This window comes from Panicum hallii, chromosome 2, assembly GCF_002211085.1.
Source record: "Panicum hallii strain FIL2 chromosome 2, PHallii_v3.1, whole genome shotgun sequence".
Lineage (NCBI taxonomy): Eukaryota > Viridiplantae > Streptophyta > Magnoliopsida > Poales > Poaceae > Panicum > Panicum hallii.
The window spans coordinates 19,612,276-19,622,843 of record NC_038043.1 but is presented as its reverse complement, the minus strand read 5'-3'; positions in this window follow the sequence as shown (position 1 = coordinate 19,622,843).

Here is a 10,568-nt window from a genome sequence, read left to right as displayed (position 1 = left end):
GCCATTGCGCCAATAGTCCATATGAGAAATTAAGAACCTAAGGTGTCTCCTAGATAGTCTAGATGTGGTTAAATCGAAAGTCGAAACTGATAAATTCCTTTTCTTCCAATTGTGCTCACGCTGTATGGTTCTAGCACTCACTTAGCCCTGAAATTGATAGTACTAATACACAAGGTTCTTGCCGCCAACTTCTATCATTTTGCAACAGATCACCTCTGACAAGGGTTTGGATTTGTGCTACGTGGAACATTCGGCAAATCTTGAAATGATTTTAGTTTTGATAAAAAAGATTGTCCGATTCATTTCTCTCAAAAGGCGAGGCACGAAGTCTAATGTGGAGGAAACATCTGAGACGCCTAGCACTCACCAAAACTTTCCTGTGCTTCATGGATGCTTTTTTCAGATGTCAAAAATGGACTGGCCTTGTGATTCAAATTTGCGATGCCTCTTCTGGTCTAATCCCTTGCCTTTACATGAACTAATAAGGTATTTAAGGGAAATGGTGTGGTCATTTTGCTTTTCTCTCTCTAGGATTCATACACTGTCTAAGGCTTGTGTGCAGTACAAAGGGAGTAAGAGTTTCTCCCAACCCGAATTCATTTTTAAATGTTTCAAGCGTCAAGTTTTAAAGATACGGGTTTATCTGGACCATCGTAAGAGCTATAATTACATACTTTCTGTTTTCAAACAAAGATTCTTCAAATCAAAGTTTTTCTTGGGCCTTAGCATGGCCGCAACACAAAACTATGAAAAGCGCAGTACCATGATTCAGAAAAGGTGAACCTGAATAGAGAGAACTCAAGCATCGGCCACATGCAGCACTAGCTCAGCAGCAACAGCTGGTTGGTTCTGCATTGGAGCTCTGGAGCCCCACTATATCATTAGGATAAGTGGTGGTAGTAAGCCGCGCCCCAAAAGTCTTCTCCTATCATCTTATGCTTTTATCAGCCCTAAAAAAGATTGATTCTCTCCCACGCATATGTTGTAGGCTTGTAGCCGGGTCCCATACGCCGTCATGGGAAATGGTTGGCAGGCTGTCTTGCGATCCAAAATGCGTCAAACTCCCGTCCTTGATGGTGACATGGCTAAGGTATAGCATCAAACTTGTGTTAGATAAGTTTGACTTCATTTGACACACCTTTGGTTCACGGTCACAACTATGGCAATGCCTTAAAATTTAGTATCCCGATTCATCCGTCACTAACACATAGTTAATTAAAATATAGTTAACGACATCATATATTTAAAAACGAATGAAATATTTTAGACCACAAACAACTAGCTATGTAGCCATCAATCTAGAAATTAATTATAGCGACGCAAGCGACAAAATCCAGCCTTGGCTTATGTATTTGATCAGATATTTTAAAATATGGATTAAACTGGACCATAAAAATAATACAATCGCCTCTTTTTTTGTCAAACACAGAAAATGCTGGAATTTTAGTGGGCTTGGCCTATTAACAAATTTAGAAATTCTAACAAATCTCAAAGGCCTATGTGTGCAAGAGGTAGTGGTTCAAATTTAGTCCCACCTCGCTAGTGGAGGAGTGGGATGACCAACATAAATATGGAGCTTGTCTCCGCTCCTCCAAGCTATGTGATGGAGGAGGAAGAGAAACTCCACACGCGCGCGCACGCCACGCCTCGCCGGGCACGGGGCACCTGCGTGAATGGTCCGCCAAAATCCCGCCTCTCACCTTGCGGGGGCGCAGCTTCCTTTTGCAGTTTTAATTTTTGGTGACTTGGTCTCTAAATCTGCGAGATATGGAAGTCTAAACCCTAAACCTAATCGGTTTAGATCCCGAGGTCAGTTTGACTTCCCTATATATTATATATATGACTCATCAGTCTCCACCAAAAACACACCAAAATCTAGGGTTTTTGCCTCTTCTCGTTGATGCGCCGCCACCGTAGTCTTCTCTATTCCAAGCGTCGGCGTGCACCGGCGAATGGGAGAGCAGGTCTCCGGAACTCTACACCTTTGGGATCCTGCACCGGGAGATGGCGAATAAGGTTTTTGGGAAGCGCTTTTGCGCGACTACTCAAGATCTTCACCACAGCGCGTCTTCCACCCAACTCCGTCGCCTCACGGGCCAACCGCCTTCGTCGTCTCCAGCAGCAGCTGTTCGTCATCGTCAACCCTCCAGCCAAGGCTCAGTATGTGTTCTGTGATCTGATCTGTTCCTTAAGCATGTATCCTGAGTTCCTGGTTATGCTGTTTATGTTGTCTACTATGTTAGACTTATGCATGCTAGTTTCTATTTCATCTTAATTTATTTTATACGAAATTTAATATTGCATCTGCCTATATTCTCAACAATCCAAAAACCTTATTATAGGCAATCTGTTGATTTTACAATGACTGGATTTGCTGATGCAGTAAGGCTAGAAAAGTTTTCTGGTGTGCACTTTAAGAGATGGCAAGTTAAGGTCCGTCTCTGGCTTACTGTAATGCATGCATGGGAAGCAATGCTTGGCATACCAGTAGATGAACATTCTCCTGAGGAGAGGAAGAAGTTTATGGATGCCAACAATCTCTTCGTGGGCTGCGTTATCAGTGTCCTTGCTGATCGTCTGGTTGATGTGTACATGCACATAACAGATGCTAAAGAGCTGTGGGATGCATTGATTGCAAAGTATGATGCGACTAAAGTGGGCAGTGAACTGTACACCATGGAGAGCTTTCATGATTTCAGGATAGTGAATAACCATTATGTGGTAGAGCAGATTCATGAGATACAAATACTTGTGAAGGAACTCAAACTCGTGAAGTGTCCTTTACCTGACAAATTTGTGGCTAGGTGCATGATTGCAAAGTTACCCTCCTCATGGAGGAACTTCGCCACTGCTCTGAAGCACAAGAGATAGGAAATATCAGTTGAAAACCTGATAGCATCTCTTGATGTTGAGGAGAAGGCTCGGGCTAAGAATGTTTCTGAAAAAGGAGGTGAGGGTCACTCCAGCGCCAACATGGTGTAGAAGAACCACCCACACAGCAAGAACAAAGGGAAGGCTGCCAACAAGCCTGTCAAGGCTACTACCTTCAAGAAGAAGAAGACTACAAACAAGGCTACTACCTTCAAGAAGAAGAAGACTACAAACGCTAAAGGAGCCTGCTTCATGTGCGGTGATGGGGGACACTTCGCGAGGGACTGTTCAAATTGTGCAGATCTCAAGGAAAAGGCTAGCAATGGATCTGGATCCAAGACTGTCAACACGGTGACCGCGAGCAACACTGAAGATGGTTATGGTAATTTACCTACTATTTTTTCAGTATTTCAATCTGCTAGTTGGTGGCTTGATACGGATGCTAGTGTTCATGAGTGTGCTGACATCTCTATGTACTCTTTTTATTAGGTCGCTCGGGGCTCTTCCGTCCTAATGGGGAATGGGCCGCATGCTTCTGTTCATGGTGTTGGTACGGTAGATCTGAAGTTTACTTCAGAAAAGATCGTGCAGCTGAAGAATGTGCATTATGCCCCTTCTATCAACAACAGGAATCTCGTGAGCGGCTCCCTTCTGTGTAGGGATGGTTCTAAGGTAGTTTTAGAGTCCAATAAATTAGTAGTGTGTAAGCATGGACAATTCATGGGTAAAGGCTATGATAGCGGAGGCTTGTTCCGCTTTTCCCTTGCAGAATTTTGCAATAAATCAATGAACCATATTTGTGGTGGCGTTAATGATGATGCGAGTGTTTGGTATTCTCGTTTATGTCATGTTAATTTTGGTTTAATGTATCGGCTTTCCAGCATGTGTTTAATTCCGAATTTCACCATTGTCAAAGGTTCTAAGTGTCATAACTGTGTGCAATCGAAGCAACCTCGAAAACCTCATAAGTCGGTCGAGGAGAGAAATTTGGCACCTCTAGAACTCATACATTTTGATATATGCAAGATGAATGGTGTGTTGACAAAAGGTGGAAAGAAATATTTCATGACGTTGATTGACAATGCGACTAGATTTTGCTATGTTTATTTGTTGCAAACTAAGGATGAAGAGTTAGATTACTTTAAAATCTATAAAGCCAAATTTGAAAATCAACTAGAGAGAAAGATCAAACGTCTAAGATTTGATCGCGGTGGTGAGTATTTTTCCAAAATATTTGATGAATTCTGTGAAGAACATGGTGTTATTCATGAGAGGATGCCTCTCTATTCACCCGAATCAAACGGGGTTGCTGAGAGGAAAAACCGCACCCTGATTGACTTGGTTATCTAAGGCATGGTGGGGGGAGGCTCTGTTGACTTCATGTCATGTCCTGAATAGAGTTCCAAACAGAATAAAGATCAAACATCATATGAGATGTAGATAGGGAGAAAACCATCGCTTTCTTATTTGCACACATAGGGATGTTTGGCGAAAGTCAATGTACCTATTCTGAAGAAACGCAAGTTGGGACTCAAGACAGTGGATTGCGTCTTTCTAGGGTATGCTCAGCGGAGCATTGCTTATAGATTTTTAGTAGTTTAATCTGAGTTACCTGATACGCATGTTGATACTATTATGAAATCTCATGATGCAACCTTTTTTGAGAATATATTTCCAATGCAAGATATATATAGCATTTTTAGATTTTGTACTGAGATAACTCTTAAACCTAATGCACCTGTTGAGTTTTCTAAACAACCTGTCGAGAATGAGAAAATCCTTGAGAAGGATGGTAGTGAAGCTCCTAGGAGGAGTAAGAGACAGAGGGTTGCAAAATCCTTTGGTAATGATTTCACTGTGTACCTTGTGGATGACACTCCCACGTCTATTGCAGAGGCATACGCATCTCCTGATGCTGATGATTGGAAAGGAGCTGTTCATAATGAGATGGACTCGATTCTATCCAATGGGACCTGGGAATTAACTGAATGACCATATGGTTGCAAACTAATTGGTTATAAGTGGGTGTTCAAGAAGAAGCTTAGGCCTGATGGTAGTATTGAGAAGTACATGGCTCGGCCTGTGGCTAAAGGTTACACACAAAAGGAAGGAGAAGACTTCTTTGACACTTACTCACCCGTTGCTATTGCTAGATTGACCACTATTCGAGCACTACTTTCTCTCTAGCTGCCTCATATGGTCTTATCGTACATCAGATGGACGTTAAGACAACTTTCCTAAATGGAGAGTTGGATGAGGAGATTTACATGGATCAGCCAGATGAGTTTGTACCTGAGGGTCAAGAAGGCAAGGTGTGCAAGTTGTTAAAATCCTTGTATGATCTTAAACAAGTACCTAAGCAATGGCATGAGAAGTTCGATAGAACCTTGACTTCTGCGGGCTTTGTCATTAACAAGACTGATAGATGTGTGTACTATCAGCATGGTGGGGGCCAATGAGTTATGTTATGCCTGTATGTGGATGACATGCTGATTTTTGGCACAAACATTGAGGTGAGTAATGATGTCACATCTTTCTTGTCAAAGAGTTTTGATATGAAAGATCTGGGAGAAACTGATGTGATCCTCAACATCAAGCTTATTAAGGATGAGAATGGGATTACTTTGTCACAATCCCATTATGTGGAGAAGGTCTTGAGCCGTTTCGGTTACATGGGTAGCAAGCCATCTCCAACACCTTATGATCCCAGTGTGATACTCCGTAAGAACAAGAAAATTGCTAAGGATCAATTGAGGTACTCACAGATTATTGGTTCACTCATGTACTTAGCTAGTGCAACGAGGCCCGATATATCTTTTGCTGTAAGCAAATTATGCAGGTTCATCTCAAACCCGGGTTCTGATCATTGGCATGCACTTGATAGGGTTATGCGCTACTTGATAGGCACTATGAGCTATGGGATTCACTATTTTAGGCACCCCGCCGTGCTATAGGGATATAGTGATTCGAACTAAATTTCTGATGCAGATGAGCTTTATGGCACGAGTGGGTATGTGTTTACCCTTGGAGGTGATGCGATATCATGGAGGTCTTGCAAACAGACCATTTTGACGAGGTCAACCATGGAAGCGGAACTTATTGCTTTAGACATAGCCATTGTTGAAGCAGAGTGGTTGCGTGAGCTCTTGATGGACTTGCCTATGGTTGAAAAATCAGTGCCGGCTAACGGTGCTAGCTAAGTAACAGTCTAACAGTGCTAATGATAATGCGAAGTCATCAAGACATGTCAAGAGACGACTGAAGTCAGTCAAAAAGTTTAGAAACTCCGGAGTGATAAGTGTGACTTATATCTCAACAGAGAAAAACCTAGCAGATCCCTTTACAAAAGGGCTTTCACGGAATGTGATTGAAAATGCATCGAGGGAGATGGGTATGAGACCCATATAGGTTGCCATAGTAGTAACCCAACCTATGTGATCGGAGATCTCGTGAATTAGGACTTGTGAAGAACAAGTTATTGGTTAACTGAGGAGAGTAATTTTTCTTTTTAACCCTCTCTAAGTGAAGATGCAATACTTTCAAATGCTGTAAAGCAGGTTGGCTATACGCCGTAATGTGTTTCTATTGGCTTTGATAAGCAAAGGTGCTGTGCTACAGAGCGTTCTTGAAAGAACACACCTATCTGAGCCTCTATGAGACTTAGGTGATCTCTAGCAAGCTCATGAAGAGACTAGGGAGTACGACATATATGCTCCACCTGAGGGGTAGGCTACTGGCAGCCATGTACTGGTTATGATTTTGAGTGAAACTTATTCGCAGAAAACTAGCAATTCAAGGCATAATACATTGTCAAGTTGTGAATAAGCATAACTTAAAGCTCTAGGAGGAAGTTCAACTTAACAGTCTCTGCGGAAACACCAGTATATCAAATAGTGGTAAGAACAGAAAAAACTCTAAATGGGCATTTGAGATCTGGTGGGGGATTGTTGGAATTTTAGTGGGCTTGGCCCATTAACAAATTCAGAAATTCTAATAAATCTCAAAGGCCCATATGTGCAAGAGGAAGTGGTACAAATTTAGTCCTACCTTGCTAGTGGAGGAGTGGGATGACCAACATAAATATGGAGGTTATTTCCACTCCTCCAAGTATGTGATGGAGGAGGGAAGATAAACACCACATGCGTGCGCACGCCACGCCTCGCCGGGCCAGGCCGGGCGGGGCGAAGGGCGCGGGCGCGTGGCACCTGTGTGAATAGTCCGCCAAAATTCGGCCCCTCACCTTGCGGGGGCGCAGCTTACTTTAGCAGTTTTAGTTTTTGATGACTTGGTCCCTAAATCTGTGAGATATGAATCGGTTTAGATCCCGAGGTCGGTTTGACTTCCCTATATATATGACTCATCGGCCTCTACCAAAAACACACCAAAAGCTAGGGTTTTTGCCTCTTCTCGTTGCTGCGCCGCCATCGTAGTCTTCTCCATCCCGAGTGCCGGCGTGCACTGGCGAACGGAAGAGCGGGTCTCCGGACTCTTCACCTTTGGGATTCTGCACCGGGAGAGGACGAATAAGGTTTTTGGGAAGTGCTTTTGCGCGACTGCTCAAGTTCTTCACCACGGCGCATCTTCCATCCAATTCCGTCACCTCATAGGCCAACCGTTTTTGTCATCTCCAGCAGCGGCGGTTCGTCGTCGTCAACCCTCCAGCCAAGGTTCGGTACGTGTTTTATGATCTGATCTGTTCCTTAAGCATGTATTCTCTGTTTATGCTGTCTAGTATGTTAGACTTATGTATGCTAGTTTCTGTGTTCATCATAATTTATTTCATACAGAATTTAATATTGCATCAGCCTATATTCTCAATAGAAAAATCATTATGAATTTACAACACCACTCCCACAAAAGGGTGGAACAAAATATATGGTGGACTTGAACTTCAGCCGATAACGCTAGCTCAGCAGCAACAGGTGGTTGGCATTGGTTCTACTGCATTATTTGAGCTTTTGAGGCCTCTATCATAAGGATAAAACGGTAGAATCTAGCCCCAAAATTCTTCTCTATCATCTCACATTTTTATCAGACCATCACGGAAGTATCCGAATTACTTATGCAAGACATAATTCTCGCCCACACATCTATCTGTTGTAGTAACCGAGTTCAATACAACGATGATGGGAAAAAAGGTGATGTGCCTTATGAATAAAAAGAGGCCAAACACTCGCCGATTGCTGTGATAATCTGGCAGAAGCACAGTATTAACATCTACCTTTATTCCATTCAGTTCTGTTTGGTACGGCTGTAGGTCTAACGATACAAATATTTTAAGTCATGTCGATTTACCGTAATCGTAATTCTTCAAATTCCTAGAGAAAGGAGTAACAGCACAAATATTTGGAATTTTAGTTGAATCTTAATCTTAATTCTAAAATTTCCTACAGATACTACTACTCCCAAAGAAGTTTTTGCTTAGCGTAGAAGGTGCCCGCTTATTTGTTATCGTTTTACTCTGCTTCCTTAACTAAAGTTAGGTAATTAAGTTTATTTGTTCCAGATGCTGCATCTTTCCTGAGCATGTGTCTAGAACATGCAAGAGCCTTAGAATGTACTCTCAAATAATTTTGTCAAAGAAATACTCTGGGATAATGTATTGCTTCTTAGGCCTATGTGTTAGATTCGTCGCTGCGCTCTATTATCTTATACTGCATATCTGCGAAACAGTGTGCATATATTCTCCCAGCAGGGTAGGCTCTTTCGGCGTGGAGGATGATGAGAAATTAGTACTTCCTGTTTGTTTACGTGCAGGAATAATATACCATCTTGACGAGTTAATTTAGTTTGGTTGTTGTTCCCCCAGATCTGTTCTCTGCGTGGAATGGAGATAAAAAAGAAGAGACAAGAGTAAATGTGAGCAAAGATTAACTAGTGGGAACTGGGAATTGAAACTTTTACCTTGCATTAACAGAAATTCTAACCGTCCAGATGCAATTAGTGTAAGTGCTATATATGCCTGAAATCTTACTAAGAAATCATTTACTCTATCTTGAACCATCGTGCAGAAAAAAATATGTTTCTTTAGTTAATATATTCTGGATCACAATCCACTGAGCCAAATGGTATGTGATTCGTTCTCGAAGTGCAGAACTTTATGACACTATATTTGCTGAGGTGCTGCCTTTTTTTAGTGCATTATTAGTGTGGGTCATCTAAAGTTTGGAAAAATGGTATCTCACTGACAGAATTGGACAAAATAGTAGTTTAGAATGTGAAGACAGGATGAAGGAAATATTCAAAAAAATTTTAGTGAAGACGATGAAAACCAGCATGACTAGTTGACAGATGCGAGGCCACCCAACTATATATGCGTAATGCACCAATCGAATGAAGCTCCATTTTCTCTATCAACAACGAAGCAACTTTTTCTTCTTTCCAAAGCAACTTAACATTTTTGATGATCCAAAATAACAAGGATCATCGAAAGAGGAAAATATGCCACGCTTCTTCCCACCTTCTTCATCAAATTGAAACCTATTTACGGGTCTTTCTCCATTGACTTTTGCCCTTAATCTCAAGTTTTTTAGTCATCTATGCAAAGGCATCTAGTCTATACTCTGACATCTCCATGGCTCCAATTAATTAAGGATTTACGGGTCTTTGTCCATTGACTTTTGTCCTTAATCTCAAGCTTTTTAGTCATCTATGCAAAGGCATCTAGTCTATACTCCGACATCTTCATGGCTCCAATTAATTAAGGACTTTCCGCGGGGCCCTAGCAGGTACAAAGAGATAACACAAAATTACGGACGTAAATGAAGGCTGATCATGTCCAATCTGGAAGTGATCAGGTGAAGGAGACTGAAAGCATCCGAAATGAAGGGAGATAAGTCTGCTGCTGCCGGGCGTGCAAGCTACGTCCTTATGTGATTCTATTCTGATCTCATTTCTTTTCTGAATCTGTGCATAAGGGCTGTTTCTCTGTGCGTTGAACTTCTTCAAACACTGGCAAGGGCTCTGTTGCAATGCATAAGGCCTGGGGGCTTCCCTGCCCTGGAACTCTATTTTTTTTTTATTCGTCGTAGGTACGATTTTTTAACCTCCGAAGGGCATCTCTAACAAAACACTAGCAAGAGAAGGACAATAATTGGACACAAAAGCAATGTGATGTGCCGATTCATCCACACGACAAAAATTTGCACTCCTTATCCTACTTCCGTCCATTTCTTTCAGAATCTGTTGATCTGCAGATTGGATTTTGTTTCTACGAAGAAGCATCGTACCGTTCTTTTCTGAATCCCAACAAACAGTATCTTCTTAATTCATGGCTTAAAGTATTTAATAACGACTGCCATTCGTCATTCTCTGTACAATAATTATTCATGGCAGTGCTCTGCGTTATTTTTTTATAGAAACATATAAGATATCCCCAGAAGAAACATTATATAGAAGAGCTTTCACAACATTACAGCTTCATTGGTTCCAATAATGTTTCACAATAGAAATTGGCAGACAAAGACACATCTTCCACAACATATGGATGTGAAATCGTATATTTGAGGCCCTATCATATCACTGAACGAAGAGTTGCTTTCCTGAATATACAATGAACGACTGGGAAATTAAAAGCACCAAAAGCACACAGCTCCCATGGCCATGCACGAAACATGGGGCGGCAGAAAAATCACATGTGCCGGAGCCACTATCTGAGAATATTATTCTACAGGTGTCTAGTTCCACTGCATTTGAGC